This window comes from Phyllobates terribilis, unplaced genomic scaffold (genome assembly GCF_046119375.1).
Source record: "Phyllobates terribilis strain yellow unplaced genomic scaffold, ASM4611937v1 Scaffold_12__6_contigs__length_324123572, whole genome shotgun sequence".
Lineage (NCBI taxonomy): Eukaryota > Metazoa > Chordata > Amphibia > Anura > Dendrobatidae > Phyllobates > Phyllobates terribilis.
The window spans coordinates 197,377,096-197,400,631 of record NW_027362772.1 but is presented as its reverse complement, the minus strand read 5'-3'; the positions used below and the strand labels follow the sequence as shown (position 1 = coordinate 197,400,631).

Genomic DNA, 23,536 nt, shown 5'->3' with positions numbered 1-23,536 from the left:
AACAAGTGCTAAGCATCTCTGGGAACTCCTTCAAGATTGTTGGAAGACCATTTCCGGTGACTACCTCTTGAAGCTCATCAAGAGAATGCCAAGAATGTGCAAAGCAGTCATCAAAGCAAAAGGTGGCTACTTTGAAGAACCTAGAATATAAGACATATTTTCAGTTGTTTCACACTTTTTTGTTAAGTATATAATTCCACATGTGTTAATTCATAGTTTTGATGCCTTCAGTGTGAATGTACAATTTTCATAGTCATGAAAATACAGAAAAATCTTTAAATGAGAAGGTGTCCAAACTTTTGGTCTGTACTGTACATTCACAAGCCAGCTATATGTTAATTTACAAGAACTCCCCTGCTATGCTAACTATGTATTTGATTAAATGCTCATACAATGAGACATGAACCCTGTGGATTAATACCCTTCCTAATCCTTGCCATGTGGATGTGTGCTTGAAAGAACAATTATGACCTATTTAAGGAACAAGGCCTCTGTAGCAGGCAGACTTTACAAGAAGAATCAGAGAATCAAAGATCAGTCAGACTCTTTTCGACATCAGCTTGGTAGCACGGCTCGATCTAGAGAGACACAGATTTTAATTCTACATGATTCCGGCCTAAGGGTATTTGGCCCTGACTGGAAGGAAACAGATCTGCTCCATTGACCATCATGGATACATTTTGGGAGACCAGGTTGGGACAATGAGGTTACCTGGCCCCATGGATATGTTGTTTGGGGTTGCCAGGTGGAACCCTCCTGTCGCCTGGAACCCATGAAGACATTCGGAGAAGCAAGATTGGGACCAGCCGGCCATCTGGCCTCATGGAAACTCTTGAGAGGCCAGGGTGGGACTCTTGGGTCTCCTGGCCCTGTACCTCGATGGACTATCAGCTTCCTAAGCTTGCAGCTACTTCCTCTCTGTGAGGTCCCGCCAAAAGCGGGGGGCCACTGGTTGAGGTAGTTGTCCCTGGAAGTCCCAAAATCGCAGCTGATCTATCCCCATCGGGCCAGCGAAAGGGTGAGACTGTGTAATTTTGCACCATCTTGGGTATTTGCTGGAACTGTTCTATTTGTTAATTGTCTTTTTGGTGGTTCAATAAAGTATTGCCACGCTGTTTTACCATCACCCTGTGTTGTCTGAGTAGTGGTCTGCCCACGGAAGACCCCAGGTCTTCACAGATGTGAGGTCCATGTCTTTCTACAATTGTGACATATTCAAAGGGAACTTCAACAAAGTATTATGCGTGTGCATATTTATGCACCACAATATCTTAGTTCTTTATTGTTTTTTCACCAAAAAACATTTTGGTTTGTTTTTCAATGGATTTGTACTGATTATAGGTGATATTAAAGGTGAAAAAAGTTCTGCAATTATGCTTAGTATATATATTTCTTTTTTACATGACAATAACCTGGCGTTTTCCCAGGGGCGTGCAGCAGCACTATATTTCTTCATTTGTAAGGCAACATACTGAGACCTCAGTCAGATGTCCCTGAATCACGTCGTTCTGCGTGCGTTTTTACAGATATAATACATAACCATTATTTTCTATGAAGCTGTTCACATGTCCATGTTTTTTTCAGACCGGAGAAACGTACTCTTTTCATCCGAGTCACGGATCAAAATTGTTATTACAACTTTATGGGTTTGGACAGCACATGGATGGCATCAGTGTGTAATCTGTGCCTGTGATTAACGTAATGAATAGGAGAAGCTTTGTCATTTATTTATTTTTTCATATCATTGATGGATAAAACTGACACACTGACCAAACACTGATGGTGAAACTGACGCACTGACCCAAACACTGATGGTGAAACTGACGCACTGACCCAAACACTGATGGTGAAACTGACGCACTGACCCAAACACTGATGGTGAAACTGACGCACTGACCCAAACACTGATGGTGAAACTGACGCACTGACCCAAACACTGATGGTGAAACTGACGCACTGACCCAAACACTGATGATGAAACTGACGCACTGACCCAAACACTGATGATCTGATTTTTTTTTCACATACCAGAAAAATCACTGATGTCTAAATGTGACTTAATTTGCCACAGCTACATATGGCATTAATTGGTGGCCTGGCAAATGTGAATGTAGCCTAAAGCTGGGTTCACATGTCTGTGAAATATTGCCTGTGTTTGGATTGCAACACCTGGCCCGGACCAGCAGGTCTCCTTAAAGTCATACGGTTTATGAGGCTGTTAATGCAGATCAGGAGATTAGCTGATCAGGACGAGTAGAATCCGAGCACAGACTACACACAGGGCTGCCACGAAGAATTTCAGGGCCTCATACTGGCAAAATTTTTGGGCCCCAATGAGACACTGCCCAGGCTCCACCCCTGCTCCGTCTCCATCCCTTGAACCTTCCACAGTCCCACCACCCACTCTTGGAAAAACTCCACTTCTGCACCACATCCTCATCAATCACACATTAACAGTTCCCATTTAACGCCATATCACATACATAACCATCAGCTTTTGTTTTGGCCAAAAGATTTTTTTAAGCCCCCACAACGACATGGTAGACTTTCTGGCTGGGCCCTACTCTACTCTAACCTATTAAACGTTTCTTAAAATATCCAATACTCTTTTTAGGTATATTTTTTATTTATTTTTCTTTAAGGGAATGTGTCACATACATTTTTTAAAATGACCAATAATACCCCATACAAGGGACAAATACCGTCACACCACTGCCTGACCAGATATTACCACAACATAGTGTCTGAATAATACCACATACAAGAAACATATACAGCCACATCATGACCAGACCACATATTACCACCACATAGTGACCGAGTAATACCACATACAAGGAACAAATACCGCCACACCATGACTAGTCCACATATTACCACAAAATAGTGACCGAATAATACCACATACAAGGAACAATGACTAGACCACATATTACCACCACAGGGACTGAATAATACCACATACAAAGAACAAATACCTCCACACCGTGACCAAACCACATATTGCTACCACATAGTGACCGAATACTACAATACTGATTATTAATAAAAACAACACAATACTAATATTACTGTAAGTGCGATTTTACACAGAAGCTCTGTACATAGTATACAGTGTATAGTGTCAGTGTACAGGTAATACAGTGATCACCAGTGACGTTATACACAGGAGCTCTCTACATAGTGTCAGTGTACAGGTAATACAGGGATCATCAGTGATATTATACACAGGAGCTCTGTATATAGTGTACAGGTAATACAGGGATCATCATTGATATTATGCCCAGAAGCTCTGTATATAATGTACAGGTAATACAGTGATCACCAGTGACATGATACACAGAAGCTCTTTACATAGTATATAGTGTATAGTGTCAGTGTACATATAACACACTGACTCACTAGTGATGTCTCTAGTTGAAGTCCTTCATCTTTGCTTTTCTCCTTCATCAAGCGCAGACCACTATCACTTATTCCAGCCAGTACTCATCTCATCTACAGAAAATAGCACAGTTATCTAAAGCACATTCCCCAGATTCTACATTATTCAGACTTGCACCCACCATTAATATATAATTAGTTATTATGAAACCCACCATTCCAAATATAAATTGTAATTCACCACTGTGTCCCCACTAACTGCAAATAGTCACTTTCCCCACCTAATATATAAATTAATTAGAACCTGTACTCTTTCCCCCACTCTCCCGATTCATTATATTTACATGCTCCCCTCCGTCCCAATTCGTTTTGTCATGTCCTCTCTCTCTCCCATCCTCACTTCATCATCATTTACTCTCCCCCACCTTCAATTCATCATCATTTGTTGTCCCCCACCCTCAATTCATTATCATTTGCTCTCCCCCTCTATCCTCAAGTCGTCATTTGCTGTCCCTTGTCCCCCACCATTAATTCATCATTATTTGCACCCCTGCACCCTCAATTCATTATTTGCTCTCCTCATTCGTCATTAGCCCCCCACTTCCAATTTGTCATTTGCTTTTCCCACCCCCACTGCCAATTCATTAGCTCTCCCCACCCCCCACTTCCAATTCATCATTTGCTCTCCCCTCTCCCAGTTCATTTGCTTTTCCCACCCCCACTCCCAATTCATCATTAGCTCTCTCCACCCCCACTCCCAATTCATCATGTGCTCTCCCCACCCCCCACTCCCAGTTCATCATGTGCTCTTCCCACCCCCCACTCCCAGTTCATCATGTGCTCTTCCCACCCCCCACTCCCAGTTCATCATGTGCTCTTCCCACCCCCCACTCCCAGTTCATCATGTGCTCTTCCCACCCCCCACTCCCAGTTCATCATGTGCTCTTCCCATCTCCCAGTCCATCATTTGCTTTCCCCACCCTCCACTCCCAATTCATCATTAGCTCTCCCCACCCCCCACTCCCAGTTCATCATGTGCTCTCCCCATCTACCAGTTCATCATGCGCTCTCCCCATCTGCCAGTTCATCATGTGCTCTCCCCACTCCCAATTCATCATGTGCTTTCCCCATCCCCCTCTCCCAGGTTATCATGTGCTCTCCCCACCCCCACTCCAGTTCATCATGTGCTCTCCCCACCCCCCATTCCCAGGTCATTGTGTGCTCCCCCCCCCCCCCCACTCCCAGTTCATCATGTGTCCCCCCCCACTCCCAGTTCATCATGTTCTCTCTCCCCCACTCCCAATTCATCATGTGCTCTCCCTCCAATCCTAGTTCAACATGTTCTCTCCTCCCCCCACTCCCAGTTCATCGTGTGCTCTCCCTCACCACTCCCAGTTCATTATAAGTTCTCCCCCAAGACCATTAAATTTTATTAAAACAAAATAAAGTTTTCATACTTACCTCTCATACGATCCCTGTAGCTTCACTTCTGGGCTGGCAGCATCCTTCTGCTCGATGTTGGCGTTTCGTACACACCGTCTCCAGCGCATGACTGAAGGGAAGAGGGGACACCCTTGGAGCTGCACCGCCGTTCAGTTTTGACGGCTATGCAGCTCCAAGGCTCCCTGCGCGGAGAAAATGCTCACCCGTCGGCTTCACGCCTGCACACGAAACCCCGTGGCCTGGTGAGCAGAAGCACAAGAGGAAGGGGGCCCCACTCTTTACCACTGTTCATTGGGCCCCATACAGCAGTAAGGGCAATAATGCCCTGATGGCGGCCCTGACTGTATATAACAGGATTTGTGTACATGTTAAAGAAGCACTCCTCCTCCCATCAAAGTTTTTATCCTCTTAATATACTGCAGCCATCATATTATATGGCACTGTGTACTTACAATTGCTCATTTTGCCTTTTTACCCAGCTAAGTCTTCACTTTTCTCTGCTCTATGTAGAAGCAGGAAGTCTCTTATTCCTGCATTTATCATCCCCCTCTTCACCTCCTGACCCAGCTGCTCTGCTCCTCCCCCTGCCAAGAACTTTTGCAGTGACTTATGACTCATAGGCTATGTTCACACGTTGCGTTTTTGCTTCGTTTTGTTTTTCTACAGCAAAACCTGCTCTCTTGCCAGTGAAGTTATTGCCTCAAAAATCAAGTTTTCATGAGATTTTGCTGTGTTTGTTAGTGCATTTTTGCTGTGTTTTTGGTGCAGTTGTTACTGTGGTCTTGTCAGTGTTCATTTTTCTCTTGTGCATGCTAATAAAGTTTAGTGCCAAAAATAATAACCTAATTCAATGTCCTCAGGCTTTGGCACCAAAAGCACAGCAAAACCTGATACCTGAGTTTTTCCACTACCAATTTCTTTCAATGGGTGAAAAAACACAAAAAAGAAGTGACATGCTGCATTTTGCAAAACCCAAGGTCGACTTACCTTGGCTGCCAGATACACATGAATTGGCCAGTTTATGCGCTACGTATTCTCAATTGTTCCTATTTTCTGGAGCAGTATTGCAATTCAAATTTCATACATTTCATGTTTGCATACTATAGTGCTACAGAGTGCTACTTTATTTGTTAGTAATATATGGAGACGGTGACTCTTAGTATGGACCTGTACACACTTGTTTTCTGTTTTGGAAGAGACTGTCAGTCTTTTGATACTCATATCTGAATATATTATGCCATCCTTACTCACTAAATCCATGTGCACTGGAAATAACTCGTAGGGTTACACATTGGGTAAACTCTACATGTCAAACTCTGGCCCGTGGACCAGATTTGGCCCTCCAGGTGATCACATTTGGCACGAAACTCCATATTGATTACTATTTCGGGCCATTATTCTGTATGGAGGACTATGTGGGGCCATTATTCTGTATGGATGACTATGTGGGGCCAGTATACTGTATGGAGGACTATGTGGGGCCATTATTCTGTATGGAGGACTATGTGGGGCCAGTATACTGTATGGAGGACTATGTGGGGCCAGTATACTGTATGGAGGACTATGTGGGGCCATTATACTGTATGGAGGACTATGTGGGGCCATTATACTGTATGGAGGACTATGTGGGGCCATTATTCTGTATGGATGACTATGTGGGGCCATTATTCTATATGGAGGACTATGTGGGGCCAGTATACTGTATGGAGGACTATGTGGGGCCATTATTCTGTATGGAGGACTATGTGGGGCCATTATTCTGTATGGAGGACTATGTGGGGGCCATTATTCTGTATGGAGGACTATGTGGTGCCCATTATTCTGTATGGAGGACTATGTGGGGCCATTATTCTGTATGGAGGACTATGTGGGGCCATTATTCTGTATGGAGGACTATGTGGGGCCTATTATTCTGTATGGAGGACTATGTGAGGCCCATTATTATGTATGGAGGACTATGTGGGGGCCATTATACTGTATGGAGGACTATGTGGGGGCCATTATACTGTATGGAGGACTATGTGGGGCCCATTATTCTGTATGGAGGACAATGTGGGGCCCATTATTCTGTATGGAGGACTATGTGGGGGCCATTATACTGTAAGGATGACTATGTGGGGCCATTATTCTGTATGGAGGACTATGTGGGGCCAGTATTCTGTATGGAGGACTATGTGGGGCCATTATTCTGTATGGAGGACTATGTGGGGCTATTATTCTGTATGGAGGACCATGTGGGGCCCATTATACTGTATGGAGGACTATGTGGGGCCCATTATTCTCTATGGAGCACTATGTGGGGCCATTATTCTCTATGGAGCACTATGTGGGGCCATTATGCTCTATGGGGGTCACAGTTGGGGGATCATACTGTGTTGGGATCATCATACTTTACCCCCACTTCAATTCGCCTGGCACAGTAGGGTCATCATACCATACGTGTGGAGGACTTCACTGTGGGGGAATCATACTTTGTTTGGGGGGCACTTTTGTTGGAATCATACTTTTATGTGGGCAATGAATATTAGGAAAATTACTCTGTAAGGGCTGTAAAGTTGTGAGATTTGCTCCTCTGTGACCCCACCAAATATTAAGGTGTTTTTTTTTTTTAAATAAATATCAAGGTTGGCCTGCAACTATGTCCAAGTTTTAATTTTGTCCCTCTGTGTATTTCAGTTTGACACTCACACCTACACACACTGCACGCCTGTACACACACTCCTACCCACACACACTGCACACCTGTACACACACACTCCTACCAACACACACTGCACACCTGTACACACACACCTACCAACACACACTGCACACCTGTACACATTCACGCCTACACACACTGCACACCTGTACACATTCATACCTACACATCTGTATACACTCACACCTACACACATTGCACACCTGTACACATTCACACATTGCACACCAGTACACACACTGCACGCCTGTACACATTCACACGTACACACACTGCACACCTACACACTGCACGCCTGTACTCACACTTCTACCTACACACGTATACACACTGCACACACACGCATCTACATATAGACTGCACATCTGTACACACACTCCTACATACACACTGCATACCTGTGCACATTCACACCTATACACAGCACACCTGTACACACTCACACCTACACACTGTACACCTGTACACACACTCCTACCTGCACACCTGTACACATTGCACACCTGTACACACTCACACCTACACACTGCACACCTGTACACATTGCACACCTGTACACACTCACACCTACACACTGCACACCTGTACATTCACACACTCACACCTACACATTGCACACCTGCATACGCTCTCACCTGCACACACTCACGCCTACACATACTCACACCTGCACACCTGTACACATTGCACACCTGTACACACTCATACCTACACACTCACACCTGTACTCACACCTGCACACACTCACACCTACACACTGCAGACCTGTACACATTGCACACGTGTAGACACACCTACCTGCACACGCTCTCGCCTACACACTGCACACATTGCACAACTGTGCACACTCACACCTACACACTGCACACCTGTGCGCACATACCTACAAACTGCACACCTGTACACACTCACATCTACCTACACACCTGTACACATTCACACTTTCACACCTGTAGACACACCTACCTACACACACACTGCACACCTGTACACACTCACACCTACACACACTGCACACCTGTACACATTGCACACCTGTACACTCACACCTACACACTGCACACACACACCTGCACACATTCACACTTTCACACACTGCACACCTGTAGACACACCTACCTACACACCCACTGCACACCTGTACACACTCACACCTACACACCCACTGCACACCTGTACACACTCACACCTACACACCCACTGCACACCTGTACAAACTCACACCTACGCACACCTGTACACATTGCACACCTGTACACTCACACCTACACACTGCACACCTGTAGACACACCTACCTACACACACACTGCACACCTGTAGACACTCACACCTACACACCCACTGTACACTCACACCTACACACCCACTGCACACCTGTACACAATCACACCTACACACCCACTGCACACCTGTACACACTCACACCTACACACACTGCACACCTGTAGACACACCTACCTACACACACACTGCACACCTGTACACACTCACACCTACACACCCACTGCACACCTGTACACACTCACACCTACACACCCACTGCACACCTGTACACAATCACACCTACACACCCACTGCACACCTGTACACAATCACACCTACACACCCACTGCACACCTGTACACAATCACACCTACACACCCACTGCACACCTGTACACACTCACACCTACACACACTGCACACCTGTAGACACACCTACCTACACACACACACTGCACACCTGTACACACTCACACCTACATACACACTGCACACCTGTACACACTCACACCTACACACACACAGCACACCTGTACACACTCACACCTACACACACACAGCACACCTGTAGACACTCCGTGATCCGATGTTTTGTGGGATTGTACTCGGGCCGTTGATACGCCGGGCTGCACCTGCCGTTACACTGTGACGTGCAGGCGTTCCCTTCAGCCTTTGAGCAGTGTGGATCTCTCCCAGTTGTTATGATGCAGGTCATGGAGCTGCTGTGGGTGCAGGTCCCTGATGTAGCTGATCTCTTGCGTTATATTTTATCATTAATTTCTCTTTTATAGCCGTATAATAACAGTGCAGGATCCTGACGTTTTATACACTGTAGATTTATAGCTTCTTTTAATATGAACTGAAATAAAAAAATCCTGTGTAAACACCCCAAATAAAAAATGCCAGGATGTCATTCTTGTTAGAGATTAGTTATAGTCTGTATTCTGGGCTCTTGTTTTATATAAAGCTTTTCAGTATCTGCAGTTCTGTAAATCATAATCGTTTAACCCCTGGTTTTCCTTCCGCACAAGGTGACTGCAGCGGTGAATTCCAGCGACATTGTGCATAAGGTGTGACTTCTCCTGGCAGACGGCTGCCATCACCCTGCCCCACCCCTGTAGATTGTCTCTGTCATTGTCCAAGTATTTCGCTGCACATACAGAACACACCCTACCTGAGTGACGGCACCTCCTGTTCCTGGCACTGGTCCAAAGGGTGGTGAGCTTCTGGCTGCATTTTCTGCCCTTTTTTGGAAGTGGGAAAAACATGTGTTTTTGCTCTCCTCCTACTTGCAATCACATTTAGAAGTCTTGCGTGATCTGCAGGGTGTGGGTGAAGGAGTGCCGTCGCTATACTGCACCTCAGTATCATTTCATTTGGATTTTAAGTTTTTTGAAAAATGACAATTTTTCCTCAAAGTCTGGACAGTGCTGAGCTACTATGTGGAGTTAGTCAGGTTTTCTGGGTCTGCTCAGCAACCTCTGAAATATTGGAAGTGCTAATACCAAACCGTGTTTTTTTCAATTATGACAATATATTAAACAAAAAAACCGCTAATTCACCAAATGTTAATAGTATTTAATTTATTCAGACCCTAATCATGATTAAGGGTGCGCGGTCACCTCAAACGCGTCAATGTCGCATGTCCTGTAACTTCCCTCGATCGATCCGCTTATCTCTAGTATTGTATGACCTATCTACAACAGAAGTCTTCAATAGCAGATCGGGGGCAGACCAAGAATGTCAAAACCTAACGTGGTACCCTGTAGACTCCTAAAGGGAACATATTCACTCACTTATCTGTAAAGTGAAAAAACATGGAGTCACGACCTATCCGCTTTCTGCTTTCATTTCTTCTCTCTCAGCGGCTATGTGATTGATCAGTCTCTCTGCTCTGTGAGCGCCGTCATACTGTTGACTTAGGTAAGCAGTATTTGCTCTGGAGCCTATGCGTATCTGTGTAATGGTTAGGCCATATAACGCCGCTGTTTGTGTGATAATGGATCAGTAGTCCTGTGGTATAGACTATAAAAATGGACTGCAAACAGTCAATACTATTGTCAGCATATGGTGATTAGGAGACTATTCACACACCATGGTGCTGTGTACTCTCCTGGGCATACATTCAAATGTTACACAAATTAGTACATAATGCCAGAAAGCACTGGAGCTTTCCACAGCTCTCATCCCACCCCAATTTTCTTAATGACCCCCTTAAAAGAGGCCTTTAATATGACTTAATGAGGTTTTCCCACAAACAAAAGTTGATTTTAATCAATAGATCTTGGAATGATAATAAGTTCCACAATTGGATGTGTTAAAATAAAATGCTCCTGTGCTGAGATAATCTTATAAATGTGCCCCTGGTGTGTACTGTGTAATGGCTGTGTCTGACCGTACAGGAACATGGTCTGATCATACCACATCACCTGGACAGGGGAGGAAGGAAGAGAGTATACAGACAAGACGGCGGGGGATCACAGCTGATTCTTTCTGTGGGGTAAAACATTTCCTGCCTGTTTTTAAACAATGTTTTACTTCAAAGAAAGAATCAGCTGTGATCCTGTGCTGTATACTCTTTTGCTCCCCACCCTGTCCAGGAGCTGTGGTATGATCAGACCATGTTCCTGTACGGTCAGACACGGCCATTACACAGTACACACCAGGGGCACATTTATAAGATTATCCTAGCACAGGAACATTTTATTTAAATACATCCAATTGTGGAAGTTGTTACTATTATTCCAAGACTTATTGATTAAAATGAACGTTTGTTTCCCTTTAAAGGGAGTCTTTCATCAGGTTTATGCCTCCTAATCTGGGGAGGGCAGCAGCATAAGACCCTGATACCAGTGCTGTGTTACTGGCCTTCGAGCAGTAGTTTTGATAAAGCGCTATTTTTCCTGCTGCAGCTCTGCTAGTCCTCTCATTGTTGTGCACAGTCTATTCCCGCCCACATCAGTGATTGACAGTTTTATCCTAAACTGTACAAAGAAAGCAAAATCTGGAGGCAGCACTCCCAAACATTATGGCAAAGAGCGTGGTTTATTAGCCCGTAGTGGCAACGTTTCGGTTCTGAAGTGTGAACCTTCAGACCTTCACTTCTGAAACGTTGTCACTATGGGCTAATAAACCACGCTCTTTGCTATAAGTTTTTTGAGTGCTGCCTGCAGTTTTTTCTTTCTATCTGAATGGCCTGGTTCTTGCCAGGGAGGCTGTGCAGCCATACTTCTCTGGTGCTGCTCCTGTTTCTCTATGTATATTATCTACACTGTGCATAGATAGGAAACTGCTAAATGCCTGTGGGGGCAGAATAGACAAAGCTCATGAATATCGAGAACTACAGAGCTCATCATTGAAAGGCCTAGGAGAGCTGCAGTTGATTAAACAGTGTTGTATTAAAACTACAGCAAGTAGCCCAGTAAGTGACCCATCACTGGAATCAGGGCCAGCTGCATATTGATGCCGATGGTCTGAATAGGAGGCTGGGGAGCACTGCGCTCCTGCAGAAGATAAGGCAGCCCCTTTAGCAATAATACTCGCCTGGTAAATCCCCCATTGCTCTAGTCCTGCCATGCCAGTGCCTCCGCTGGTCTCTTTACTACAGTGGTCAGGCAGATGTACAGGATGTGATCATAGTAGCAAAGCAACAGCAATGCATTGGGAGGCGCTGGGGGCAGGGGATTTAGCAGGTGAGTGTTTTCTACTTTCCCCCATTACATGGTGTTAGAAATTTATTTTATTTTATTTTATTTTAAGTCTACGGCAAGTTGGTGATAGAAATCCCCTGACATATTGTGACAGATTGCCAGGAAGCAGTGATTTCATTATTTTCCACAAATCTTAGCTGTCTGGGCCCTGCCACAAGGCTCAGCACTGGCCGGAGCAGCAGGCGGCCTTCTGCATGCCAGCGCTGTCAGTCCGTGCTGCACTGCGGAGGTGAATGCAGACTTTTATGTAAATAATGCATGTCCATCATATAATGAAAGGTATGCAACTATCTGACATATTCCACTGTGCTTTGCTGCACGTTGCTATCCTAAGATGAGATCTTGTCCCCGGCTTCTTATCTACAACTCACAGGAATGATATTGGCTGCTCTAATGCTAATGAAGCCGCTGCATCACTATACCTGCTGGTGTAAAGCAAGTGAATGTCCTCACATTGCTACCAGCAAGTTATTAAGACCGCTGTGTGCAAGTGACAGAAAATCCAAGCTCACTGGATGGTATCACAGTCACTGCAAAATGCAGATCACAGGGCGGCCACATTCACTTACACTGAGCTTCGTCGTAGCAGCGCCATATCCTGTATTTTGACATGTGGCGGAGTCTTAAAGGGGTTGTCCTGGACTTTAACATTGATGGCCTATCCTTAGGATAGGTCATCGATGTATGATCAGTTGGGGTACCACACCCAGCCTCCCTGCCAATTAGCTGTTCACGATTCAAATCAATAGGGCGCAGATGTGCAGTACCCGGCCGCGGCCACTATTCTGTCCATGGAGCTGTGCAGCTCTGCAACTGAAAGCTCCAGACGCTGCCGACACCAAGGACAGCTGATCGGCGGGGTTCCGGGTGTCGCATCCTCACCCGTCAGACATTGATGACCTATCCTAAGGAGAGGCTATCAGTGTAAAAGTCCCAGACAACCCATATTAATATTTCTATTCACAGATAATAAGATCTTGAAAATGCTGATAAATTGAATAAGGGACTATTCAGGTGTCAGTTATTCTACTACAAGTGCTACGAGTTCTTCACCTATGATACTCTATGGGGCTGTTTCCATGTCCGAATTTTCCACGGACAAAGTGGTCCGCACAAAATCACAGAGACTTTTCCAATATTGATCTGAGTGCTGGATCAAACTGGCCAATGCAAGTCTATGGATCAGTGAAATCGGGCAGTATTCAGATGCCATCCGTGTCCTGCTAGTTTTTCACTGACTGTTTGATAGTAGACGCTTGGGAAACCTCCATAAGCTACTTTTTTTTTTCATCTGAGAAAAATTGACCAACTCTGACGATACTGATCAAGAACGCTGATGACACTCTGATCAAGAACGCTGATGACACTCTGATCAAGAACGCTGATGACACTCGGATCAAGAACGCTGATGACACTCGGATCAAGAACGCTGATGACACTCGGATCAAGAACGCTGATGACACTCGGATCAAGAACGCTGATGACACTCGGATCAAGAACGCTGATGACACTCTGATCAAGAACGCTGATGACACTCTGATCAAGAACGCTGATGACACTCTGATCAAGAACGCTGATGACACTCTGATCAAGAACGCTGATGACACTCTGATCAAGAACGCTGATGACACTCTGATCAAGAACGCTGATGACACTCTGATCAAGAACGCTGATGACACTCGGATCAAGAACGCTGATGACACTCGGATCAAGAACGCTGATGACACTCGGATCAAGAACGCTGATGACACTCGGATCAAGAATGCTGATGACACTCGGATCAAGAACGCTGATGACTCTGATCAAGTACGCTGATGACGCTGACCAAGAACGCTGACGACACACGGGCCGTTTATTATGTATGAGAGAATCCTTGTCTGAATGAGGCCATTAGAACCTTACAGAACCTTTACCTCACGATTACGCTTCACATTAACCCCCAGAAGATGGGCTGCGGAGCGGACTCGTGCTGGGCGAAGAGCAGGAATCTTCCCCATTTACCATCTGTTCTCTATCGCACTACACAAGCCAAATACATTTAGAAAGTTTTATTTGGCAGAAAGTAGTGGAATAAAGTAACTCTCGGCCGTACAACGAGGAAACATTTTACACCTTTGTCTTGGTAGGTTAGCAATGTGCTGAGCCCATCCCTGTGTGTAGGTATGATGTGTGGTCAGATGGGAGCATTCCTGCCCCTCCTGCACAGTGACATCAGGCTGCACGCCCTCTTCTCCTTCCGGACAGGCACTGACACTACAGTGTGTGGATGCACTGAGGGACAGGCCACTCTGGAGTTATCTACCTGCTCTGCAGCCGGGGAATAGGTTCTTCTTTTTCTGGTTCTGCAGGAACATTGCACATTCCTTGAGTACAGGTAGGATTCCTAATCCCTAGCTCGTCTGTAGATTTGTGTTCAGACTCCAGATTGTGGAGCATTTCCTAACAGCGGGACGTTCTGATAGATTAGGATAGAACTTTCCATGTTTGATGTGTGGAGAGGTCATAGCCATAATTTACCATTTCTCGCCACATAGTCCTGGGCACCGGTGCACTCCTAATAGGCACCACTTCTTCTAATGCTATAGGACGATATCGGCGTTATACCTATGTTACCATACTGAGCAAACGAGATTTACTGCAATACTAGGTGATCATTTCTGATCTGTTCTGCACAGGATCTCAGATTGTACTTGTGATACTAGTATTATGTAGAGCAGTGGCTCTTCAACTGTTGTGGAACTACAGATACCAGCATTCCCGTTTTGTAAAGTAATTGATTTTTGACTGTACAATTTTCATTGGATTTTTGCAATCATACAGTCTTTCTAGTCGATATCTATTTTGCAAACGTTTGTTCAGTAAATCGCAGTCGTTGGCCAAAGAAATGCAGTGAACAGCAACTCTTTACATTGTTTCATGGTATAGATAGAGCGGCTGGTCACTATGGAGCGTCCATGGTACAGATAGAGAGGCTGGTCACTATGGAGCGTCCATAGTACAGATAGAGAGGCTGGTCGGTATGGAGCGTACACATAGAGAGGCTGGTCGGTATTGAGCGTCCATAGTACAGATAGAGAGGCTGGTCACTATGGAGCGTCCATGGTACAGATAGCGAGACTGGTCGGTATTGAGCGTCCATAGTACAGATACAGAGGCTGGTCACTATGGAGCGTCCAAAGTACAGATAGAGAGGCTGGTCGGTATGGAGCGTCCCTAGTACAGATAGAGAGGCTGGTCACTATGGAGCATCCATGGTACAGATAGAGAGACTGGTCGGTATGGAGCGTCCATAGTACAGATAGAGAGGCTGGTCACTATGGAGCGTCCATAGTACAGATAGAGAGGCTGATCAGTACAGGTCACTATGGAGCGTCCATGGTACAGAGAGGGTGTTTAGTATGCAGCGTCTATGGTACAGAGAGGCTGGTCATTATGGAGCGTCCATAGTACAGATAGAGAGGCTGATCAGTATGGAGAGTCCATGGTACTGATAGAGAGGCTGGTCACTATGGAGCGTCCCGGGGCCATATACGAGACGCCTGAGTAGTCATCACAGTCAGTGCCTGTTGCTGCAGCGCATTTATGAGAGTTCCTCCAAGTTGCCGGAGTGTGAGGCTGGTACCGGGGTGCACATGAAAGCATTACCGATGCATTGGCATAAACATGTTTCCTTGGCACATTGTGGAAAAAGAAAAACAATAAACCCAGAAGAGTGCGACTAACCAATGTTTTCCTTGGCGGAGCAGGGCATACTTTATTATTTGAAGCCCATAAACATGAAACCCCGTCACACGAGTTCCTACCTGAATACCACCTTAGTAGTAAGTGGCTACTTACCATGCTACATGCTGAAAGCCCATTCATGGCTGTTGAAAAGGATCCTTATTGCTATTTACCTACGATATGGAAGGCTGGTGGGAAAAGCATGGGCCGTGCACTGCCGGCAGGGATGGACGGGGCTTCTGGCTCAGATATTGTGCATATTATTCATATAGGTTCTTCACATACTGCAGTGAATGAAAGTTAAGTGAAGGAGGAAATGATGGATCCATAACATGAATCATGGCCTTAGTTTGGATATTGCATCAATGAATTGAATTTGCTCCAAGCTATTTTAGAAGGTCATGGGTGTCCCTTGACTCTAGTACGAAGGTCCATCATTTTTATGGACTCTGTGGTATAACTCTTCAATCAAGATGAGCTGAGTTTCTCTACAAAATGTGTTTATCACCTTTTCACAGATGATAAAGGCATGATGGCATTCTGTGGGACCCCCACCAACTTCAAGATTGCTGCTCCCACAGTCCTCTCTATGAATGGAGCAGCAGTGCACATGTGGCCACTTTTCTATTCACTGATAGAACGATTATCTACGTTAGTCTCATAGAAAGAGATGATGCAGTGGTCATTCACATGTGCTACAGCTCCATTCACAGAAGGGTCTTTGGAAAGCCAAGTCTCAGAATTGTTGTATGTCCTAGCAGATGGACCCCCAACGATCATACTTTTATCACCTGTCCTGTGGAAATGTGATGAATGGGTTTGGTGGGAGAACCCCTTTGCATGAACCGTAGGAACAGATCAACATGTCGATGAGCAGCCCTCCAAAGTCCTCCTGCTGAGAAGATCTTCCGTGGCTGTGGATTGGGTCACCCGTAGGCCTCTGTTACTAGTCTTGGGAAACGTGTAGGTTATCATTGACTTCACCCTTAGAGATGAGGCTCCAGCTGTAGGGTGGGGCAGAGCTGTGCGTGACTTTGTACTTGACAGATCAGAAAGCACATTACAAAAGGCGTCTTCACACCATTTTGAAGTTATTTTACCATTTTTGTATATATGCTCCAAACCTTGCAGCAGACATTTTTATTTCTAAAACAAATAAAATATGAATTTTAATGGTATACCACTGAATTAAATTCTCTGTTCTAACAAAAGTTACATAGAGCATGCCTTCTCCTTCAAGGTTTATTATTTTTGTTAATTGTCTGAACAGGCAAAACAGAACAGTGTAGATGGAGAAAGATGTCAGCCTTTATGGTAGTGATGGCCTGAAGAATCTTTGTCATCTCTTGCAAGCAACAATTTTTTTATTGCTCCAATGCAAAACAAAAGCAGTTTTGGAAATATCACAAGTTACTGAACACATACTCAGTGGCTGAGGGGCGGCAACGCCAGAAACTCGTAGTGTAACTCCTATTCACCATCATGGACATTTTATCATATTTTAAATAGTATGGAATGAAGCATTGCAGATTTATCAGCTCCACCGCGATCCGGAACTGTTTTCTTGCGATATGATCACCGTTTGTCAGTGTTTTTCATGGATTGATGTGTCCTCAAATATGAACAATTTTCTTCCATACGTTACACCGTGAGGCAATGCTCTTCCACTCTCTTGTATACTTGGATTCTTGGATTAGCAATTTTGGAAATAGTATCATTTTTTTTAATCAAGGCTATTATGACTGCAGGGTCAGACTACACCATCTTTGTCTGTAATCTTGGGGATTTTTAATTAAGATTATTTTTAATATTTATTGAATAAGGTTCAGTGTCAGAAACATCAGGCAATTACCTGGGATGATGCGGCTTGTAATAAATTCCACTGCGGCTGACATCTAGTGTTACGTCCCAGCCCTTCAAATAAATGTCCAACCCTGTAATGACTGTAGTGACAAACCAGGTTCCCAGACAGAGCTGTGCTCGCGGTGAGTGGCCCTCCATTCCGGCTAACACAGGGGGTCCTTTGCATCCTTTGATGTCCATATGCTCCATAGATAAACACTTTGAATATAATGGTCTTAGTTTTGCTAAGAAGACTTTTTTTTCTAAACTATACAACTGTTTTATAGAAATATTGGTTTGCAAGAAACCTACAAATTATTATTTTTTTTAACAGCATTTCTACCTAAACTGTAAAGATAGACACGTCTTAGGAAGCAGAGAGCGGTAGCCAGCCCGCCGGCTCAGTGGTTAGCACTGCAGCACTGGGGTCCTGGGTCTAAAGTCCAGAAATGACGACATTAACATGGCGTTTGTATGTCCTCCCCGTGCCTGCATGGGTTTCCTCCTGGTACTTCAGTTTGCTCCAATACTAATAGGGAATATAGACTGTGAGACCAATGGGGACAGTGATGATGATGATGTCTGTAACGCGCGGTGGGATTAATGACGCTATATAAATGAGTATTAGGTTTTAGAATTAGATTTTCTTGATGTGAAATAGTGAGTTAAAGTACATAGAAGAGTATGTGCAGCCATATTGGATTGTCACAATTAAATAGGATTTTGATGATTAATGCAGAGTGAACCATTTTGCAGGGGGTGTAGAGGGTGTTTTGTTTTTTTGTGAAAGACACTATGGAACATTTTTTTTGCATCTTTTATACATGTTATTACAACATACATGTAAATGTAACACTGACACACTCAACAGATTGCATTGCTTTTAAGCAAATAGTATGTCCACGTAAATAAGCAGAACACACTGCTTCTACCATTAATTCCTTCATTGTCTGTAAAACGTGGGAACTTTTTTCCACTGTTCTGAAAGAAAAAGAAATGATGCTGCAGGAACTTGTACAGTATTTTTGTGACTGAGCTACTGATAGAGATCACATATAATCTAATTTATTCTGGGCTTTCTAATGTGCCCATAAAAAAAAAATTCTTAATTTTTTTTTAATACTTTCTCCCGAAATGAAAAAGATATAATCAGGTTGGCCTATTTTAATGAAATGGGACTCTATAGGAACATGTGTAAAATTGCTCGTTCCGAGTTATTGAAACCTGCTGTCGCTCGGGAATCAGATTGTATAAAAATCCTGGGTATCGGCTGCACATTGCTCCATGTAAGCTGGGGTGTGCTGCTGACAACATTACACCGTATGGGGACAGGACGATGGTATTCATGATCATTCTTTTCCCATCGCTTTCATGGCGTCCTGCGTGCACGAGCAGGTAAACGATTGACTTATGCTTAGTTAATTGGCCATTGTTCCTTATTGTTCCGAGAGCGGTCGATGTAAATGGGCCGTATACTGTGTGTTGTGTACACATGTGCTGTCTGGGTATATACCATGCTGTAGGCTGGCGGCATAGACGTGTGTGACACCGCACAGCATATACTGACGTGTTGCGGATTTGAAACCTGCAGGTCATTTCCCGTTGCAGAATTTCTCCTTAGCATGTGGATGAGATTTGTTCAGATCTCATCTATTTTGCTGATACTGTAATATGTACAGTTATATGAAAAAGTTTGGGCACCCCTATTAATCTTAAGCTTAATGTTTTATAAAAATTGGTGTTTTTGCAACAGCTATTTCAGTTTGATATATGTAATAACTGTTGGACACAGTAATGTTTCTGCCTTGAAATGAGGTTTATTGTACTAACAGAAAATGTGCAATCTGCATTCAAACAAAATTTGACAGGTGCATAAGTATGGGCACCTCACCAGAAAAGTGACATTAATATTTAGTAGATCCTCCTTTTGCAAAAATAACAGCCTCTAGTCGCTTCCTGTAGCTTTTAATGATTTCCTGGATCCTGGATGAAGGTATTTTTGACCATTCCTCTTTACAAAACAATTCCAGTTCAGTTAAGTTTGATGGTCGCCGAGCATGGACAGCCCTCTTCAAATGATCCCACAGATGTTCAATGATATTCAGGTCTGGGGACTGGGATGGCCATTCCAGAACATTGTAATTGTTCCTCTGCATGAATGCCTGAGTAGATTTGGAGCGGTGTTTTGGATCATTGTCTTGCTGAATGATCCATCCCCTGCGCAACTTCAACTTTGTCACTGATTCTTGAACATTATTGTCAAGAATCTGCTGATACTGAGTGGAATCCATGCGCCCCTCAACTTTAACAAGATTCCCGGTGCCGGCATTGGCCACACAGCCCCAAAGCATGATGGAACCTCCACCAAATTTTACTGTGGGTAGCAAGTGTTTTTCTTGGAATGCTGTGTTTTTTGGCCGCCATGCATAACGCCTTTTTGTATGACCAAACAACTCAATCTTGGTTTCATCAGTCCACAGGACCTTCTTCCAAAAAGAAATTGGCTTCTCCAAATGTGCTTTTGCATACCTCAGCCGACTCTGTTTGTGGCGTGCTTGCAGAAACGGCTTCTTTCACATCACTCTCCCATACAGCTTCTCCTTGTGCAAAGTGCATTGTATAGTTGACCGATGCACAGTGACACCATCTGCAGCAAGTTGATGCTGCAGCTCTCTGGAGGTGGTCTGAGGATTGTCCTTGACTGATCTCACCATTCTTCTTCTCTGCCTTTCTGATGTTTTTCTTGGCCTGCCACTTCTGGCCTTAACAAGAACTGTCCCTGTGTTCTTCCATTTCCTTACTATGTTCCTCACAGTGGAAACTGACAGGTTAAATCTCTGAGACAGCTTTTTGTATCCTTCCCCTGAACAACTATGTTGAATAATCTTTGTTTTCAGATCATTTGACAGTTGTTTTGAGGAGCCCATGATGCCACTCTTCAAAGGAGATTCAAACAGGAGAACAACTTGCAAGTGGCCACTTTAAGTAGCTTTTCTCATGATTGCATACACCTGGATATGAAGTTTAAAGCTCAATCAGGTTACAAAACCAAAAAAAGTGCTTTAGTAAGTCAGTAAAAAGTAGGTAGGAGTATTTAAAACAAGAAAATGATAAGGGTGCCCATACTTATGCACCTGTCAAATTTTGTTTGAATGCAGATTGCACATTTTCTGTTAGTACAATAAACCTCATTTCAAGGCAGAAACATTACGGTGTCCAACAGTTATTACATATATCAAACTGAAATAGCTGTTGCAAAAACAACAATTTTTATAAAACATTAAGCTTAAGATTAATAGGGGTGCCCAAACTTTTTCATATAACTGTATATATAATATAAAGTGGAAAATCTGCTGCATATCAGTTCTGTGTGGACATAACCTTTAAGAGGAATCTGTTACCAGATTTTTGCCATCCCTGATTCCAGCGATGTGTCACTTACTGGGCTGCTTGCTGTATGTTTGATAACATCACTGTTTTATCAGAAGGAGATTATCACTAGAGGACTAGTAAACCTGCTGCCATGTAGTCCTCCATATTCATGAGCTCTGTATAACTCCGCCCCACCACTTATTGGCAGCTTTCTGCTTAAGCACAGTGTACACAGAAAGCAGCCAATCAGTGTTGTGGGATTACACAGAGCTCAGCATTCAGAGAACTGCTAGATCTGCTGCAGAGAAATCAGGAAGTTTCTCAAAACTGCAGCAAGCAGCCCAATAAATGATAAATCACTGGAATCGGGGTCTCTGCCCCTCCATCATGCCGGTCAGCTGGTGATACATTCCTGATGACACATTCCCATTAAGTGAATTGTCTCCTTGAGAGGTGTTGCTGGCCATGAGGGAACGCAGGTGGCGAGTGTCTCACTAGTATAAAGCTGATCACTTTCACTGCACTTTTGTCATCCAGAAATGATGGTAAGAACAAACCCACACCTTCCAGTCTGTTCCATGTGTCATACAGCTCCTCTGCTGACATGTGGTGGTGCCAGCACAATGGAGCAAGTCACTATATGCCTTTGGTGGAGTCTGAAGCTTTGAGAAATTCTTGCTTATCAGAGGTAGCCGAGCTGAGATTAGGGCTGAATAGGTATGTGCGGGCTTTAGGTGAGGAGCACGCAGACCTGAATACCAGCATTGATCACCTCTTACAGCTGATTGCTGCTCCTCGTCTATTGTAGGCTGAGTCCATGTAGATGAGTGGATTCAATACAATCGCATACAAGGTGCATCGCTGCCACCATAAGTAATCATGCTAACAGGATGTCTCTGCGAAGTGTCAAAACTGAGAGACCACCTGTCACCAGGTCAGAGGTGGCCCTCTTTTGCTCTTATTTTATTCCCGCTGCTCCCGAGTATTTAAATTTTTTGTTTGTTTTGTTTTAAATCTGCCATGTTCCAGAGATATCGTCCTTTTTAGTGCTCATTTTTATGGTTTTCACCAAGGAGGTGTGGCTCACTGTGTCCTCGGGGGCGTGTCTTTAGCGCCTCTGCCCTGGGAGCCACGCCCCCATAAAAGTGGCACTAAAAAAAGGCTTTCGGAAAGGTGAAAAGATCAACCCCCTCAGTTTACATTAAACAGGTGGAAAGGTCTCCGGAAGTTGTTCATTGCCGTAACCTCAGGAATCATTGGCCAATATGACCACTACCTCCTGGACTGGTAGGCCCATTCAGCAATAATTACCACAGCTGTATAGCAGCTATATCACTAGTCATGGCTACATGATGGATACATTTTTCCTTCCCAAACCTTTAGTAAGGGCTGAAATGTGCAGTAATGGTTGTATTTACAGAGACAGTCACATAGGCAGTGGTGGCAATGTGGGATCACTACAGTCTATTGCCTGCAGTGTGATGAGGGACAGATGAGCGGAGCTGTCACTGACAGCACCACCTGCCATGGCGGCCTCCATGGCCATGTGATTCCCACAGTCACTGGCTTGTAGGAGATGAAGCATTCCTGGTTAGATATTGACCACTGGTCTCAGAAACTTCTCCAGATGTTAGAGATATAATCTATAGATAGGGACGTCCTCCCAGTAGAGCAGGGTTTCTGTTTCCCAATATATGCCAGTCCTATGTCAGACCTGCATGGATGGGAAATGGAGGTGGTCTTTACACTGCGTATGATCAGCCATGTACCTCTCTTTAGGTGGCAGACAGCTGTGGCCTCTTGCACACACACAAAAGCTTTTCTCAAAGATTGTGACCTGGTGCTTATAGGGTTATTCCCATGTCAGACATTTCTGACATGTCGTGTAATAGGCCATAGATGTATGATAGATGGGGGTCCCGCCTCTGCACCTGCAGCCTACATAAGAAAGGCCTCCAGCTGCCGTGATTGTCGAGGGGGGTTGGAAATGCACAGCTTATTCTACTTTTTTGGAAGTTCAGAAAATTGTCTAGCAAGGTAAGACCCTATCCATCAGATATATCCCGTGGTTACACCATTAATACCTGAGATGGGAGTACCC

The 23,536-nt window shown here is 44.3% G+C and overlaps 1 protein-coding gene across 11 annotated transcripts in view; it reads left to right on the top strand.

The window, feature by feature from the left end:
- The window catches only part of LOC141172401 (myosin-10-like), a 247,307-nt gene that overhangs the window by 84,668 nt on the left and 139,103 nt on the right, over positions 1 to 23,536 (top strand). For 10 of the 11 annotated variants that reach the window (XM_073656569.1, XM_073656567.1, XM_073656563.1 and 7 more), the window contains exon 1: positions 14,716 to 14,872. The exons of the other annotated variant lie outside the window; for it this stretch is intronic. The gene's annotated coding sequence lies outside the window, so the exon portion shown is untranslated. Of the gene's footprint in view, positions 1 to 14,715; positions 14,873 to 23,536 lie in introns of those variants that run through there. 11 annotated transcript variants of the gene reach the window in all.